This window comes from Ovis aries, chromosome 2 (genome assembly GCF_016772045.2).
Source record: "Ovis aries strain OAR_USU_Benz2616 breed Rambouillet chromosome 2, ARS-UI_Ramb_v3.0, whole genome shotgun sequence".
In the NCBI taxonomy this organism is placed as follows: domain Eukaryota; kingdom Metazoa; phylum Chordata; class Mammalia; order Artiodactyla; family Bovidae; genus Ovis; species Ovis aries.
In genome coordinates, this window is record NC_056055.1 from 108,002,190 (window position 1) to 108,020,155 (window position 17,966).

Sequence of the window (17,966 nt, forward strand, 5' to 3'; positions counted from 1 at the left end):
AAGCATCAGGATGAAGACCCAGATTCTCTTTAAGTGCCTAAAAAATAGAGCTGCTATTTCTCAGTTGCTAATAGGCCATAATCTTTCTTTCCAACCACTTGAATATATGCATATAAGACATTAGACTTTTGTAGGTGTAAACATTCTTACTATAACACTACATCCATGTTGCTTACATTTGTAATCTTGAAACCGTGGTTGTATAAATATAAAGGCTGTCACAACTGAGCAACTGCTGACATTCACTTGTTATGAATTTGGCAAATCAATCTATGGGACAGAAAATCGAGGACCCACCACACACAGAGAGACAGATGCACTGAATCTCTAGAGGAAAGTTTGCTGTGATTTTTCTGTCCTTTAGTGTCTCTGAGGGCTTCTCTGCTTCAGGTGTATTCTTGGAGGCCTTTTAAGACTTCTTTGGAAAATGTACTGTTTATCCAAGTCAGCAGGATATCATTTAGTGAATGAATAGCTCTGGAGCATTAGGGTTCGTGAACACTTTACTGTCCAAGCCTTCATGTACTAGACTGCAGTGTCTCTGTGGTGTGTCCCACCCATGTGTGCCACACAGTGGGCCTTCCCAGGTGGCTTGGTGGTAAAGAACCCACCTGTCAGTGCAGCAGACTCAAACGTGGGTTCAGTCCCTGGTTTGGGAAGATCCCCTGGAGGAGTGCACAACCGTGCAGTCCAGTATTCCTTCCTGGAGATTCCCCATGGACAGGGGAGTCTGGTGGGCTATAGTCCATGAGGTCAAAAAGAATCAGACACGACTGAAGCCACTTAGCACAGCACACAGCGCACACTATGCAGGGGCCTATATGTCGTCTTTCATTCCGCCGGGACCTTCAAATGTGTGTAGGTCCTACACGCAAATCTGCAATAAGGATTCCGCTTTTTCTTCTCCTAACAACCCATCAGTTGGTATTCATCTGGCATCTTTATTGATTTTCTACAATTTTCTATTCTTCATTTTGACCAATATATGCTGTAGTTCATATGGGCTGGCTTTGCACACTGAACACCTGATGTTCATTCTCTAGGAAATGACCTTTGATCCAACATAATGAGGATCAAATTTGAGTCGGGTATAGTAAATAGAGCTTTCCTTGTGGTGCTATGAATATTTAAGTGGCAAACTCGTTCTAGCATGTTGCCTCTTATTGGCATAAATCTCCTGTTAGTTTTATTAGACTATTTCACATAGTCTAATAGTTTAAATTTATAAAGTCTTTTGGATAAGGTTTATTTTGGCTACTGAAAATTAAATGGCATTGGATTTCTTGTAATTTAGTGATATATTTTCACATAATGAGTCATTAATGTATAAGGCTGGTAGGATATCATTTGTGTTAAGACCCAGGGATTTAATTATTAAAAAACTAATATACGGAGACACTCACAAAACTTTGCAATTGAACTCTACTTAGAACCATGATTTTGTAATCACTTATATCAGCAGATATAGATCAGATGCCTTTTAATATGTAAAAACACATAGCATATGAGAACTTTGGTGAACTCAGCATTAAGTTTATTCAGAAAATCCATAAAATCCAGTATTCTCGCCTGGGAAATCCCATGGACAGAGGAGACTGATGGGCTACAGTCCACGGAGATATAACTTAGCACCTAAACAACACCTAAACACCTAAACTTAGCACCTAAACAACAACATTCATGGAAGATTTAAAGGATAGTAAATGGTCAGTTTTCATTCCAATCCCAAAGAAAGACAATGCCAAAGAATGCTCAAACCACCGCACAACTGCACTTATCTCACATGCTAGTAAAGTCATGCTCAAAATTCTCCAAGCCAGGCTTCAGCAATACGTGAACCATGGACTTCCAGATGTTCAAGCTGGTTTTAGAAAAGGCAGAGGAACCAGAGATCAAATTGCCAACATTCACTCGGTTATCGACAAAGCAAGAGAGTTCCAGAAAAACATCTATTTCTGCTTTCTTGACTATGCCAAAGCCTTTGACTATGTGGATCGCAATAAACTGTGGAAAATTCTGAAAGAGATAGGAATACCAGACCACCTAACCTGCCTCTTGAGAAACCTGTATGCAGATCAGGAAGCAACAGTTAGAACTGGACATGGAACAACAGACTGGTTCCAAATAAGAAAAGGAGTATGTCAAGGCTGTATATTGTCACCCTGCTTATTTAACTTCTATGCAGAGTACATCATGAGAAATGCTGGGCTGGATGAAGCACAAGCTGGAATCAAGCTTGCTGGGAGAAATATCAATAACCTCAGATATGCAGATGACACCACCCTTCTGGCAGAAAGTGAAGAGGAACTAAAAAGCCTCTTGATGAAAGTGAAAGAGGAGAATGAAAAAGTTGGCGTAAAGCTCAACATTCAGAAAATGAAGATCATGGCATCTGGTCCCATCACTTCATGGGAGATAGATGGGGAAACAGTGGAAACAGTGGCAGACTTATTTTGGGGGGCTCCAAAATCACTACAGATGGTGATTGCAGCCATGAAATTAAAAGACGCTTACTCCTTGGAAGGAAAGTTTTGACCAACCTAAATAGCATATTGAAAAGCAGAGACATTACTTTGCCAACAAAGGTCCATCTAGTCAAGGCTATGGTTTTTCGAGTAGTCATGTATGGATGTGAGAGTTGGACTGTGAAGAAGGCTGAGCGCCAAAGAATTGATGCCTTTGAACTGTGGTGTTGGAGAAGGCTCTTGAGAGTCCTTTGGACTGCAGGAGATCCAACCAGTCCATTCTAAAGGAGATCAGTCCTGGATGTTCTTTGGAAGGAATGATGCTAAAGCTGAAACTTCAGTACTTTGGCCACCTCATGTGAAGAGTTGACTCATTGGAAAAGACTGTGATGCTGGGAGGGATTGGAGGCAGGAAGAGACGGGGACGATAGAGGATGAGATGGATGGATGTCATCACTGACTTGATGGATGTGAGTTTGAGTGACCTCCGGGAGTTGGTGATGAACAGGGAGGCCTGGCGTGCTGCAATTTGTGGGGTCACAGAGTCGGACACGACTGAGCAACTGAACTGAACTGAAAGTTAATTTTTTTAAGTTGCCTTTTCTGTAGTGAAACTGATTAAAATTATACACTCGAAAAATGCAAAAGCTATGGCAAACAAGTTAAACGTCATATAAATAAAAATTTATTTGAAAAGGAGATAGCCATGGAAATATGTAACGTCTGGTTTGGTAAATTTAAGCATATTTGAGATCTTTGTTCCTAAATGTGGTACAGAAAAAAATGTTCAGTGTGGAGAAGACTTCTCGGGAGCGTAACTATGGGTCCAGGAGACTATTTATCCTTGAGAATCCGTAGGTCAGCTTATAGGAATGAAGAACGATGAACAGGAGCGGCCATTGTGAACTGGAGGCCAGAAGGTTAGGGCTTCCTTGGTGTGTCAGTGGGTAAAAATCCTCCTGCAATGTAGGGTACACAGGAGATATCCATCAGACATCTTCTGTCCCATGGACAGTCACAAAGAGTCAGGCAAGACTGATCGACTAAGCATGAGGGCAACAGCAAGCCCATGCAAAGAGCCAGTCATCCTGAAGACAGGCGCTTATATAAAAATGTGTATCAGCGTATCATTTCCTTCATTGAGAAAGTCTTCATGTGAACAGTGTCAGCTGGACTGCTCTGGGACATCATTGATTTGCGTTCTGATGCAAGCTACTTATCTTGTCACGGACCTGGTTTTGGAGGATGGGCAGCGGGTCCATCAGCCAGACTTTGGCATTGAAGACACTGCACTGACATCTGGGACCAGCTTCTGCACACTGCTCGGTGTTGTGGGCTGTCCTGCGTGTGATGTGTGGTGGGTGCTAGCACCCTTCTTCAGCTTCTATGCACTCCTCACTCTGCCACTGGTACCTGCTTGGTAGCTGTGACAATCAAAAATGTGTCCAAGGATGGCCGGTGTCCTGAAAGCTGGGGTGGAAATGGGGGAGGGAGCAATGGTTCTGGTTGTGAATAACTGGCCTGGAATAGTTCTGAGTTTCCGTACGATCTCTTTGTAGGGGCCATCACAGTGCCTAAATGCTAGTCTGTGCATAAAGTCCGAAGTATCAGCAATCTTTGTGGACTCACTGTCTCAGTTCATCATTAAAGAAAATCGTCACCCCTACAAAGAGATAGTGTGGAAGTTCGCTGGGGGGCTTCCCTGGTAGCCTAGCTGGTAAAGAATCTGCCTGCAGTGCAGGAGACCCCAGTTCGATTCCTGGTTGGGAAGATCCCCTGGAGAAGGGATAAGCTACCCATTCCAGTGTTCTCGGGCTTCCCTGGTGGCTCAGATGGTAAAGAATCTGCCTGCAATGGGGAGACCTGGGTTTGACCCCTGAGTTGGGAAGATCCCCTGGAGCAGGGCAAGGCAACCCACTCCAATATTCTTGCCTGGAGAATTCCCATGGACAGAGGAGCCTGGTGGGCTGCAGTCCATGGGGTTGCAAATAGTCAGACTTGACCGAGTGACGAAGCACAGCACACAGAATCCTGAGTTTGTTTAGAGTAACTCACAAAGTCCTGTGGCATTCATTTATCATATTGTTTCTACAGAGGTGCTCAAGGCTAACACCAGGAACAGGGCCTGACTTATCAATGAAAATGGCCACAGACAAGACTGTCTAGTCATCTTTGCCATTAGAAAGGGCTTTCCAGGTGCCTCAGTAGTAAAATAATCCTCCTGTAATATAGGAGACGTTGGAGACAGGAGTTTGATCCCTGTGTCAGGAAGATTCCCCTGCAGGAGGAAATGGGAACCCACTCCGGTATTCTTGCTTGAAAAATCCCATGGATGGAGGACCCTGGTGGGCTGCAGTCCATGTCCAACAAAGAGCTGGACACGACTATGACTGAGCACAAAGGCATGCCATTAGGAAAGTAGAACGTGAATTAAGCTCTGTATTTGAAAAGAAACGTTCACTTAAAATGCCTTTCCATAATGGAATTAACTGTGTACTATAATGTTAAAAAAATATATGGCTGACCAACTGCTCTGTGAATACAAAAAGACCTGTTTGCTTTCCTTTGGTTACTCATAAGTAATGGCATAATAACATAACAACAATAATATAGCAATAGGGCTACTTGCTTACATTTGGAGAATACCTTGTACTTCTCAAAATGCTCTCACACACCTTGTTTCCTTTCATCCTTAGTTTAGTATCTCTGCTCTATACAGAACCTGTATACTGGTCCTTCTCATTCTAATAGAAACATAGAGATCACAGAAACGTAATAACTTTGGCTCTTCTATGTAGACACACACACACACCCCACTGATGTTGCTTCCTCACTACTTTCCTAGAAAATAATGTCCAAATGAGTGTTTCTGCATTCTGCCTGATAAAGGAGCCGGTCTAAATCACTGTACAGCCTACAAAATAAAATCAATAAATCTGGCTTTAAATAGTAGGTCCATAAGTATGTTTTATTTCTTGAAATAATTAGATATTCTCTATAAATCTGAAACCAGAAGGAGTTCATGGATCTTGCAGTTATGCTCTGTTGGGTCCAACTCCTTGCGACCCCATGGACTATAGGCCCCCAGGCTGTTCTGTCCACAGAATTTTCCAGGCAAGAATAATGGAGTGGGTTGCCATTTCCTTCTCCAGGATTTTGAGGGGTTCTGTTCGTAAACCACTGAACTATAACCAAACTAATGGAACCTGCATGATCCCACTGGTCTGCAGACAAAGTCAATTCTGTCTTGCCCATTTCCCACTTCTGTATCATCTGCCTCACTTCATTCATCCTATGTTCCTGGAGAACAACTTTTCTTTAATCCCTCTTTGGTAAATTAAGTTGGTGATTCTATCAGAAACAGTGGTTGAAAGGGAATTCAGAATATAGTAATTCAAAGGCCAGCATAGAATAGGGATTAATCTGAGACAGCCAGTGTTTCAGGCACTTTGTACCTGACAGGGGTGCATACTGCTTGACCTTCGTTGGGTCGTCTTTAATACAGCAGAGTTTGGTTTTGTTCAGCGCCCCCACCCGGCTTGTGGCAGGGGGCAGACTGCATGTTGTTGTATGTGTCTGGTATCATGTCAGTGATGCCCACCCTCGATGGGGACTCTTCACAGCTGCCTGAACTACGGCCCTGAGATGCAGAACAGGTCCAGCTCTCTGCAGGAGCTCTGGAGGGGATGCAGAGATGCAGTTAATGCAGTGTGGACCCCCACACTATGAAAGATTCTCCTCATTTCTAGCCTTCCTCTCTTTAATGTCTATTGGAAAACAAATGCCATTGGATGTTTACAGATTGCTCAGCAATAAAGAATCCACCTGCAGTGCAGGAGAAGTAAGAGACCTGGGTTCAATCCCTGAGTAAGGAGGATCCCCTGCAGGAGGGCATGACAGCCCACTCCAGTATTCTTGCCTGGGAAATCCCGTGGACAGAGGAGCCTGGTAGGCCCACTGGGTCACCAAGAGTTGGGCATAACTGAGCACACACACAGCACACAAATTTTTACTTGTACAAATAAAACACTGGTGAAAATCCTTATGCTTAAACACACATCTCTGATTTCCTCATGATCAATTTATGTATATGTGTTAGTTGCTCGGTCGTATCTGACTCTTTGCGACCCCATGAACTGTAGCCCACCAGGCTCCTCTGTCCATGGGATTTTCCAGGCAAGAATACTAGAATGGGTTGCCATCCCCTCCTCCAGGGGATCTTCCCCACCCAGGGATCAAACTTTCATCTCCTGCACTGTAGATGGATTCTTGACTTGCCAGGTGGCACTCATGGTAAGGAATCTGCCTGCCAATGCAAGAGATGCTAGCAGTGTGGGTCTGATCGCTGGGTGGGGAAGATCCCCTGCGGAGGAAATGGCAACCCACTCCAGTGTTCTTGCCTGGGAAATGCCATGGACAGAGGAGTCTTGCGGACTGCAGTCCATGGGGTTGGAAAGACACAACTGAGCAATGAGTGCGCATATGAGCACTTTGCTGGTCAAATGTGGTGCAACCATTTCTTTTCTGGTCAGGAGACTTATACTTTCTCCCCTTACATTGTGTATGTCACACCTATCAGTCTTCTTTGCAGTTTCTTGGTTAGCTTTCTCATTTTTTTCCTAATCCTTCTATTGTTGTTCAGGCACTCAGTCATGTCCCCTTTTTCACCTCATGGACTGCAGCATGCCAGGCTTCCCTGACCACTATCTCCTTAGTCAGTGATGCTATCTAACCATCTCATTCTCTGTCTCCCCTTTCTCCTCTTGCTCTCAATCTTTCCCAGCATCAGGGTCTTTTACATTGAGTCAGCTCTTTGAATCCCGTGGCCAAAGTATTGGAGCTTCAGCTTCCGCATCAATGCTTCCAATAAATATTCAGTGTTGATTTCCTTTAGGATTGACTGGTTTGGTCTCCTTGCAGTCCAAGGGACTCTCAAAAGTCTTTTCCCAGCAACTCCTATTGTCTTATTCTTTTCTCAAACACTTAACCCCCTAATATGTCCTGGTTTTATTTTGTCATTGTACAATGGCATGATATACAGTAACCACTGGCTCTATATTGTGTCTGTGGAGGCAGAGCCTCACCCCAGGCTGCACGGTGCAATGGGAGGTGGAGGCCTGTCCAGACTGATGGCCCAGCTTACTGACAGCACAGGCCTTTCAGAGAATAAACACATCAAAAACAAAGCTCATCTGCCTGCAGCCTCTGCACTGTCTGTCTCATCCCTGGGCTGAGTGCAGCCTCAGCTGTTTCTCTTGCAGGTCCCTTATTTCTGGGTTTATTAAAGGGAGATCGTGGAGAATCAGGTTGATTGAGAGTGAACTGTCTTTGAAGGCAGTTTTCTGAGCTAGCGGACATGCAGCGGACTCTTTGGGCTGGCGAAAAAGCCCTGTGTCCCCTGATCTCCCTTTACTCACGCTCACTGCTATCTGCCAGCCTTCCCCTTTTCGGCACTAGCTGTGTCTCCCAGGGCACTTCCCAGTGGTAAAGAACCCACCTGCCTGTGCAGGAGACTCAAGAGATGTGGGCGCGATCCCTGGGTCGGGAAGATCCCCACGAGAAGGAAATGGCAGCCCACTCCAATATTATTGCCTGGAGAATCTCATGGACAGAAGAGCCTGGTGGGCTATGTCCATGGGGCCGCAAAGAGTGGAACACGCCTGAAGTGACCTAGCACGCACTCATGTGTTGCAAGGACTGTGTCCGCTCCTACTCGATCAGGGGAATCAGAGCATTGCTGAGCCCTGGTGGGCCTGATAGTGAGGGGAGGAGGGGCTGGAGGGTTTCTCATGAGGAAAGATGACCACATACTTACATGTCATGAAAACATCTGCAAAACCATAAAATGAAGGAGTAATACAAATACAGCCTAGAAGCCACAGAAGAAGATAGGAAACTTTGTATTCAGGAGAATGATTTTAAAGAGCTCTGCAATTTTCCCGCCAGAAGAAAGGCTTTAAAACCCCACTTGGGGTGGAAGCTGAGATCCCTAAGTCATACTCGGTCATGAAATACGGTACCTGATGTCTCTGTAGAATAAGAATTAAAGAATTTGAAGTGTACCGGCTGTGAAGAAGGGAAAGTTAGATGAAGATTTTCCAGAAACACGTTGCCTGTTTTGTATGGCTCAGCCAAAGCTATAAAATTAAGATGTGCTCAGACTTAGACGTTTTCATTAAAACTGGTGATGGAATATAGACCAAAGCTTAGAGGAACCCTATTCTGAAGGAGATCAGCCCTGGGATTTCTTTGGAAGGGATGATGCTAAAGCTGAAACTGCAGTACTTTAGCCACCTCATGCGAAGAGTTGACTCATTGGAAAAGACTCTGATGCTGGGAGGGATTGGGGGCAGGAGGAGAAGGGGATGACAGAGGATGAGATGGCTGGATGGCATCACTGACTCAATGGACGTTGAGTCTGAGAGAACTCCGGGAGCTGGTGATGGACAGGGAGGCCTGGTGTGCTGCAATTCATGGGGTCGCAAGGAGTTGGACACGACTGAGCGACTGAAATGAACTGAACTGAACTGAATTGAACTGAAGGTTGATAAAGGAATACAATCAAAAGCTTAAACAACTAAACTTGGCTAAAATCCCCAGAATAGGGTTCACTGTGTGGTGGACACTGCTCCAAACCCTTTTTTGTTCAGTCGCTCAGTTGTGTCCAACTCTTTTTGACCCTATGGACTGCAGCACACCAGTCTTCCCTGTCCTCCACTATCTCCCAGAGTTTGCTCAAACTCACATCTGTTGAACCAGTGATGTTATCCAACAATCTCATTCTCTGTTGCCCCCTTCTCCTCTTGCCCTCAATCTTTCTCCAGGCCTTTGACTTATATTAACTCATTTACTCTGAAGCTTCCCCTGGGAGGGGACATTACTGCTCTTCTCATTTTGCAGACAAGGAACTTAAGGCAGAGTCAGGTTAAGTCCTTTCCCAAGGTTATTTAGCTGGAAAATGGCAGAACCAGAATTGGAACCCAGGCTTTGGTGTTAGAGCTGCAGTCCTGAACCAAAAACTAGGAGATGAAACCAGTCCATCCTAAATGAAATCAACACTGAATATTCGTTGGAAGGACTGATGCTGAAGCTGAAGCTCCAATACTTTGGCCACCTGATTCGAAGAGCTGACTCATTGGAAAAGACCCTGATGCTGGGTAAGTTTGAGGCCAAGAGAAGGGGGTGATAGAGGATGAGATAGCATCACAACTCAGTGGACATGAGTTTAGGGATTGCAAAGACTGGTCATGACTGAGTGACTGAACAACAACAACAAAGATAATTTTTGTTCTTACCTTGGTAGGAGAGCACCTAGGCATGACACAGAGTGTGAGCTTAGAAACTCTTCCATTCAAAGTTGCTTTCTTTTTGATAGTGGGAAGAATAATAGATCTTCAGTGCAAGCCCAGTGATGAAGATTCTTTACTTGACCAAACCTCAATGCGTCTCCTCTGAGTCCTTTTGGTGACAAAGTCTTCACCTTGGACCCAGTCTTGCTGGGTCAGGTTGTAGCAAAAATTCTACTCAGTCAGTTCACTAAGAATCTCCCAACCCTTGATGTCTGATCACCCTTGGCAAGAATCCCCCTACCCTTGAAGTCTCCTCTAAGTAATTATTACTGTTGTTATTTAATCACTTAGTCATGTCCGATTCTTGGCTACCTCGTGGACTGTAGCCTGCCAGGCTCCTCTGTCCATGGGGTTTCCCAGGCAAGAACTCTGGAGTGTGTTGTTGTTTCCTTCTCCACAGGATCTTCTCGACCCAGGGATTGAACCTCTGTCTCCTGCTTTGGCAGGCGGATTCTTTACCACTGACCCAGCAGGAGAGCCCCTTCTTAGTAATTTTCCACCCATTAAACCCTTCCTTCTGCTCACTGGCTGTAGATTCCTAGCTGTCTTTGCTGTATTTGAAATTGAACCGAATCTTTCTTTGTATTGCAATGGTCGTGGCCCCCAGCACAGAATTCTTTTCTTTTATATTTTTTCCTCTTTCCTTTTTTTTAAAAAAATTATTCATTTTAGTTGGAGGCTAATTACTTACAATATTGTGGTGGTTTTTGCCATACATTGACATGAATCAGCCATGGGTGTACATGTGTCCCCCATCCTGAACCCCCCTCCCACCTCCCTCCCCATCCCATCCCTCAGGGTCATCCCAGTGCACCAGCCCTGAGCACCCTATCTCATGCATCAAACCTGGACTGGTGATCTGTTTCACATATGATAATATACATGTTTCAATGCTATCTTGAGAAAGTCTTCCTTATGATTCTCAGAGGTGCCAGAAGAATAATTTTGTATTTAACACCAGTTCTCTAAAATGTATTGTGAATGGCCATTATAACTGGTTAACCTTGACTAGGTTTCTGAAAGCCACGCCTTCCTTGTGGTTTTAACACAGGTGAGTTATTTCAGCTATGCCTTGATGGGCGTGCTGGATGTGACTTCATCTTCTGTCTTCCGTCAGTAGATTCTGAGGAAACAGGAAACCTTGCCCTAGCTATGCTCCTGGTGTTATAAATGCTCCTCACCTGCTTGGTGGGACCTTCTGAGTAGGTTTCTTTTTAAGTGATTGTATTTATTTGTTTCATGTTTGGCTCTGCTGGGCCTTCGATGCCGCATGTGGGCTTTCTCTAGTTTCTGTGAGCTGGGGCTATTCTTGGTTGCAGTGCGCAGGCTTCTCATTGTGGTGGCTTCCCTTGTTGCGGAACCTGGGCTCGAAGGCGTACAGGCTTCAGTAGTTGCAGCCCGTGGACTCAGTAGCTGTGTCTCCTGGGCTCTAGAGCACAGGCTCAGAAGTTATGGCACACAGGGTCAGTTGCTCTGCAGCATATGGGATCTTCCTGAACCAGGGATCGAACCCGTGTCTCCTGAATTGGCAGGCAGATTCTTTACCACTGATCCATCAGGGAATCCCCTGAGTTTTTAAAGTTGAGGAGTTTTTTGAAGAATTTTCATCGTCGGAAGAAACCAGAAGAATTTGTAACAGATGGCAGGTGTTGACACAGAACAAGAGCAGTGGGGAACAGTGAACTCACAACAGAGATAATTGTACACAAAACAACAACTTTATACCCTGAAGATCTACAGATGTTGAAATGTTTAAGTAATAAATGTTAAGATGCTCTGTACTGAATGCTCAAAGAAATAAAGAATACAATGACCGTTGAACACAAAAATTTTAGGAATGCAAGACAGTTATTGTTGTTGTTGTTGTTGTTTTAAAGCCGAATATTAAGAAGTGAGAAATACAGTTACTGACAGCAGAATCTTCATACAGGAAAATGGCAGGACAGACACTGCTGAAAGGACATTAGCGAACAGGAAGAATTACCTGAGGGATTTATCTGTAATACTCCATGAGGGAGGAGATAGAAATCATTAAAGAAAGATTAAAAGACATGGCAAATGAAATGAGAAAGTATAACCTATATCTAATTTGAGGTCCAAATAATTGAGAGAAAGCAGAGAGTTTGGTCACCTGATGTGAAGAGCTGATTCACTGAAAAGGACTCTGATGCTGCAAAGATTGAAGGCAGGAGGAAAAGAGGGCGACAGAGGATGAGACGGTTGGATGGCATCACTGACTCAGTGGACATGAGTTTGAGCCAAACTGAGAGATGGTAAAGTACAGGGAAGCCTGGAATGCTGCAGTCCATGAGGTTGCAAAGAGTCAGACATGACTTAGTGACTGAACAGCAGCAAGAGGAGATGGATTTTAAAAGGCACTGGCTATCATAGTCCAAGAAATCCGTGTACCCACAGCTCTGGGCAGCATGGTGCATTTCAAAGAGAAAAATAAGAAGAAATTCATGTCTAGACACAGAATAGTGAAATTCAGAGTGACAAAGCCAAGCATCCTCTAAAATAACCAGAGAGAAAGAACAAATCATGAGTAAAAATAAACACAAAAAGACAATTACAATAAAAGGATCATCTCAACAGCAACTTTAAGAAGCCAGAAGATGGTGGAATAATATCCTTAAATATTGATTGAAAATAAATGTCAGACTAGAGTTTGTATCCAGCAAAACAACCATTCAAGAATGAGGAATGAGAAATTTAAGCAACAACAACAACAAAGACTTGTTGTGATACATCACCTGAGAGCTGCTCTAAATACCACACTTTATACAGAAGAAAAATGATCTTAGAAGGTAACTTGTAATGCACAGGGAAATCTAAACATTAAGTACAATATGACAAACAAATTCTGAATGCAAACAAAAACAGCCTCTATGAAATAATGAATATTAGAAGTTTAAAAAGATAGAATGAAAATATTGAACAATGATAGTTTATGACTAACACTGTCTGGAGAGTTTGTTTTCCTTGAGAGAGTTGTCCAACTTATTTGTTAGAGTGTTTCCTCTTACACAGATTATATTTCATAGGTAACCACTAAAAGACCAAGAATTAAAATGTATAAACTCACAGTAATAGGAGAAAGAATGGGAAGAAATAAACACACAATACAATAACTTAATCTTTAAAAAGAGAAATGAAGAATACAGACAAAGCAGAAGAAAAGGGCCAAGAAAGTGAATAGTGGAAGGAAGAAGTTTGAGCGTGTCTACAGTCACAGGTAAAGTGACTTTGCCAATTAAAGTAAAGGAATAGTCAGATCAGATCGAACAATTGCCCAAATGCTGCCTATAGGAGATACCTAAAGTGTAAGCCCAGAAAAGTGGAAGATGAAGGATAGAAAAAAGATCTGTCAGTCAAATAGACCCCAGGCCCATAAAACAGAGCTTGCAATGACTATTGGGCTTCCCAGGTGGTGCTAGTGGTAAAGAACCCAGCTGCCAGTGCAGGAGATGTACGAGAGGAAGGTCCAGTCCCTGGGTGGGAAAGATCCCCTGGAGGAGGAAATGGACCTACTGCAGTATTTTGCCTGGGAATCCCACGGACAGAGAAGCCAGGTGGTACAGTCCATAGGGTTGCAAAGAGCTGGACATGACTGAAGCAACTTAGCTTGCAGCACACACAGTGACTGTCAGTTCTAAGGCAAAGGCAACCGCTACTTAATGATAAAAGTTCCAAAGCACCATGGAGATAACTGTATCTAATGATATAGCCTCAAAAAATATAAGGGAAATATGTGATGAATGTTACAGGCAGAAATTTTCAACAACACTACCATAGAGGGAAATTTCAAGAGAATCTTATCAGCTCCTGATCAATAAAGCAGAGAAGAAACCCACAGACATATATGAGTTCTGAGCAGCTCGGCTGTCCCGTTTCACCTGACATACAAATACAGGACTTGGCTTTTGTATATTTGATTTTTTATATTTATTGGATAAATAGAGACTACACATCTTCTTAATTAAAACCTAATTGGTACTATATGAGTCCATAAATCAGATTTAACAAATTTGACAGAATAGGGTCATAGACAACATATTCTCTAGCTTCAGAGCAATTAAGTTAAAAGTTATTATAAATCAATCAGTAAATCTCCATATATTTCAGAATGAAAAAATGCATTTAAAATAAGTCATGGGTCAAAGAAGAAATCTTAATGGAAATTTTAAAGATACTTAGAACTGAAGAAAATGAAAAAGAAACTGTTTACAAAAATTTGTGGCATCAGCAAAAGTGGAGTTTCAGTGGAAATTTGTCATTTTAAATGGTTATATTAGAAAAAGACAAAAGCTGAAAATCAATGAGAGAAAAGTCCAACTTCAAGCTCTTAAAAGATATACAAATAAGCCTAAAGAAAGGAAGTAGATAATGGCAGACGGATAACCATGAAAGAACATAGACTAGCTCAACTGTGTCCAAAGTTGGTTTGTAAATGACCAAGAAAAAGGAAAACCTTAGTTGAGATTGACAAGACAGATTAGCAGTCCTGATGCAGGAGGAGGAGGAGAGAGAGAGGAAGAGAGAGGGAGAGAGATCCATCTTTCATGAAATGGACAAAACCCTAGAGAAAGAATAAGTTTCAAAACTGGCTCCAAAAGCAGTAAGACACCTAATAGTCCTATAACTATTTCAAAACATCTCCTGCAAATAAAACATCCATCCTAGGTGATTTTATGAGTCAGTTCTACCACATTTGTAAGGATTAAGCCACTAGCATCTCACAATTAATCACTCCCTTTCATTGTAAAAGACTGATTTAATCTTGATCAAATCTTAATCAAAGATTTGATTTAATCTTAATCAAAACCAGATACGAAGGACTTTCCGGATAGTCCAGGAGTTAAAGCTCTGTGCTGCTACAGTGGAGGAGGCAAGGGTTTAGTCCCAAGTCAGGGAACTAAGATCTGACATGCCCCATGGAGCACAGCCAGAAAATAAGGAATATGAAAAAACAGAGATGAGATGAAAATATTACAAACCCATTTTACTTATGAAGATAGATATAATTTTATAATATAAAATATTTATAATCCCAAACTAAAAGTGTATAAAAAAGTTAACTCTATTGTGTCCAGATTGAGGTTTCCCTGAAGATGTAATTATGGATCGTTCTGCAAATTCTACTGTTTTCAGTCACCACAGTGATTGAAAGACTGAGAGGCATATGATCATCTCAAAGGGTGTAGAAAAACTTGCAGTAAATTCAACACTCATTCGTGATATAAAGGAAGCTTGTAATCTAAACTCATTTTCTTAACCTGGTTATGTTTACGAGCATTACTCTAAATAGAAAATTGTACGTAGCGTTCTTTTTAAATTCAGCACCAAAGAGACCTACTTTTACTGCTTTATTGCTTTCCACATGTTCTTATATTCTGATCTGTGCAATAATCTAGTCGGTGTGATAACAATTTAAGAAATTAAAGCAGAAGATTTGAAAAAAGGAAATAAAACTGTCATTCTTTGAAAATGATTTGCTTATATACATAAAACAAGCAAGACTAAACAGGCAAATAACTAGAAATGAGAGAAGGATTTAGCCAGAGAGTTAACTGCAAAAGTCAACTGCATGCTCAAGTGACATATTTAGAAAGAACAAGACACCATTTATCATGGCAGCACAAGCTATTCAGCACCTTAGGGATACATCTAACAGCTATTTTGCAGTGGCTTCTATCTAGGAAGGCCTTCCCTGATAGCTCAGTTGGTAAAGAATCCACCCGCAATGCAGGAGACCCCAGTTTATTCCTGAGTCTGGAAGATCCCCTGGGGAAGAGATGGGCTGCTCACTCCATATTCTTGGGCTCCCCTTGTGGCTCAGCTCGTAAAGAATCCACCTGCAATGTGGGAGGCCTGGGTTCGATCCCTGGGTTGGGAAGATCCCCTGGAGAAAGGAAAGGCCACCCACTCCAGTATTCTGACACTGAGAATTCCATGGACTGTAGAGTCTGTGGGGTTGCAAAGAGTCGGACACGACTGAGTGACTTTCACTTTCACTTTCTATATAGAAAAGTGCAGAGGGCGCAGAGTTATATTGAGAATGACGATGAATCGAGAGGTAGGACAAAACGGGATGAGACTGGGTGAGAAGAGATGTGAAAGGGTGTTCGCAGAATAGAAAATTAAATAGTCCCACAAATGCTAAGTCTTCTGAAAATGATCCATGAGTTCAATACAATGCCAGTAAAACTTCCAATATGTTTTGTGTGCACATGTGTGAGTATGTTAAATTTGACGAACTGATTCCAATGTTGATACATAAGAGCTGAAAATCTAGAATGGCTCTGATAAACTTGTAATTTGTGAGTTAACGATGCAGTCACTCAGTCATTCAGTCCTGTCTGACTCTTTGCAACCCTCTGTCCATGGGATTTCCTAGGCAACAATATTGGACTGGGTTGCCATTCCCTTCTCCAGGGGATCTTCCCAACTCAGGGATCAAACTCGTGTCTCCTGCATTGGCAGGGAGATTCTCAACCACTGAGCAGTCTAGAAAGCCTGACAATGTGGTGGGGGGAGTCTGAATTAGAAGAGTTTTATGCCTAATTGATGATCTCATTACTTTTCATGCTGTTATCCAGAGAGAGCAATAAATAAATTGACCTAAGTATTCAAAGTGTACCTGCTCAGTTTGGATTTTTCTCTATGATGTTAAGGATAACATTTTGGATTTTGTTTATTTTATTCTGTTTATTTTTGCCCCTTAGATTTATAGCATGCTATTAAATCATAATTGTCGTTTCATAACACACAGCTATCACTGGTCAATGCTTAGCTATAATTTATTCTTCTTTATTTACACCATGAAAAATGAACCCCTATGAACCTGTCACCCAGTTCAAGAATTAGAACCTATATTATTAGTGTACAAAATTCAAACTAGAAATACAGTGAACCTGTTTTAAAGGGCACTCTTTGCAGTGGATATCTGTTACTATTGCTTGGCTAGAGTTCTTTGTTTTTTCTTCTGGGAAGGAGATCTAGTGATGATTTTCTTTAAGGAAACTCAGTTCTTTGATGAGCTAATGAGATTGTCAACTCAGATTGCCTCTTGCCCTTAGCAGAGCTAAGGTTCAAAGCTTGACTCAAGCCCAGTCAAGATTTTCTTTCCTGGGCATTTGAACTTGGGAGGAGTCCTGTGTATTCAGAGGTCTTCTGGATGTCAGGATGCCCACTATTTCCTGTTGATGAGAGACGCAGATCTGTCTTGGTTTCTGCCGTGGAAGCCTGGATGCTGTTTTCTTCTCTAGGTTCTGTGAGAAACGCAATGGTCTTCTAGGAAATCAAGTTCTTAGCCTGAATCAATTTTAGTTGTTTGATTGCTTACTGCTGCTGTTGCTGAGTCGCTTCAGTCGTGTCCAACTCTGCGACCCCATAGATGGCAGCCCATTAGGCTCCTCTGTCCCTGGGATTCTCCAGGCAAGAATACTGGAGTGGGTTGCCATTTCAAGGCTCCTCCGTCCATGGGATTCTCCAGGCACGAGTACTGGAATGGGGTGCCATCGCCTTCGCCAGCACCAGTACTTATAGCAGCTCTGACTCTTTGCAACCCCATGGACTGTAGCCCACCAGGCTCTGTCCGTGGAATTCTCCAAGCAAGAATACTGGAGCAAGTTGCCATTTCCTCCTCCAAGGGATATTGCTGACCCAGGGATCCAACCCGAGTCTCCTGCGTCTCCTGCGTCTCCTGCACCGGCAGGCAGATTCTTTACCACTGCACCACCTGGGAAGCCCTAACTACTCTCTACATTAAATTGAATTGTCTATGTGAGTAATGACCCAGCTTCACCAATGTGTGAATATCTGAGGTCTAAGTATAGGCGCATCATGCTTACCCTCTGTTTTTAGGCACAATTCCCCACCAAGGGAAACAGTACTGAGCAGCTAATTTATCTAACTAGAATCAATGAACACATCTTCAATCTTTTTTGAAAGTGTATCAATAAATAGGGTGAATGATATAAAAAGATATCCATGGCATGTGTAAAAGAAGGTAAAAATCTGTTTTCATAAGCCAGATTGATAGATTTCTATTTCTCAGGTAAAGGTTTTTGGGATAGGTTCTGTAAGGCCTCAGGCTCCAGGAGCCCCATGTGGAACACTTCTTTCCTTCTCATGGGAAACAGATGAAATT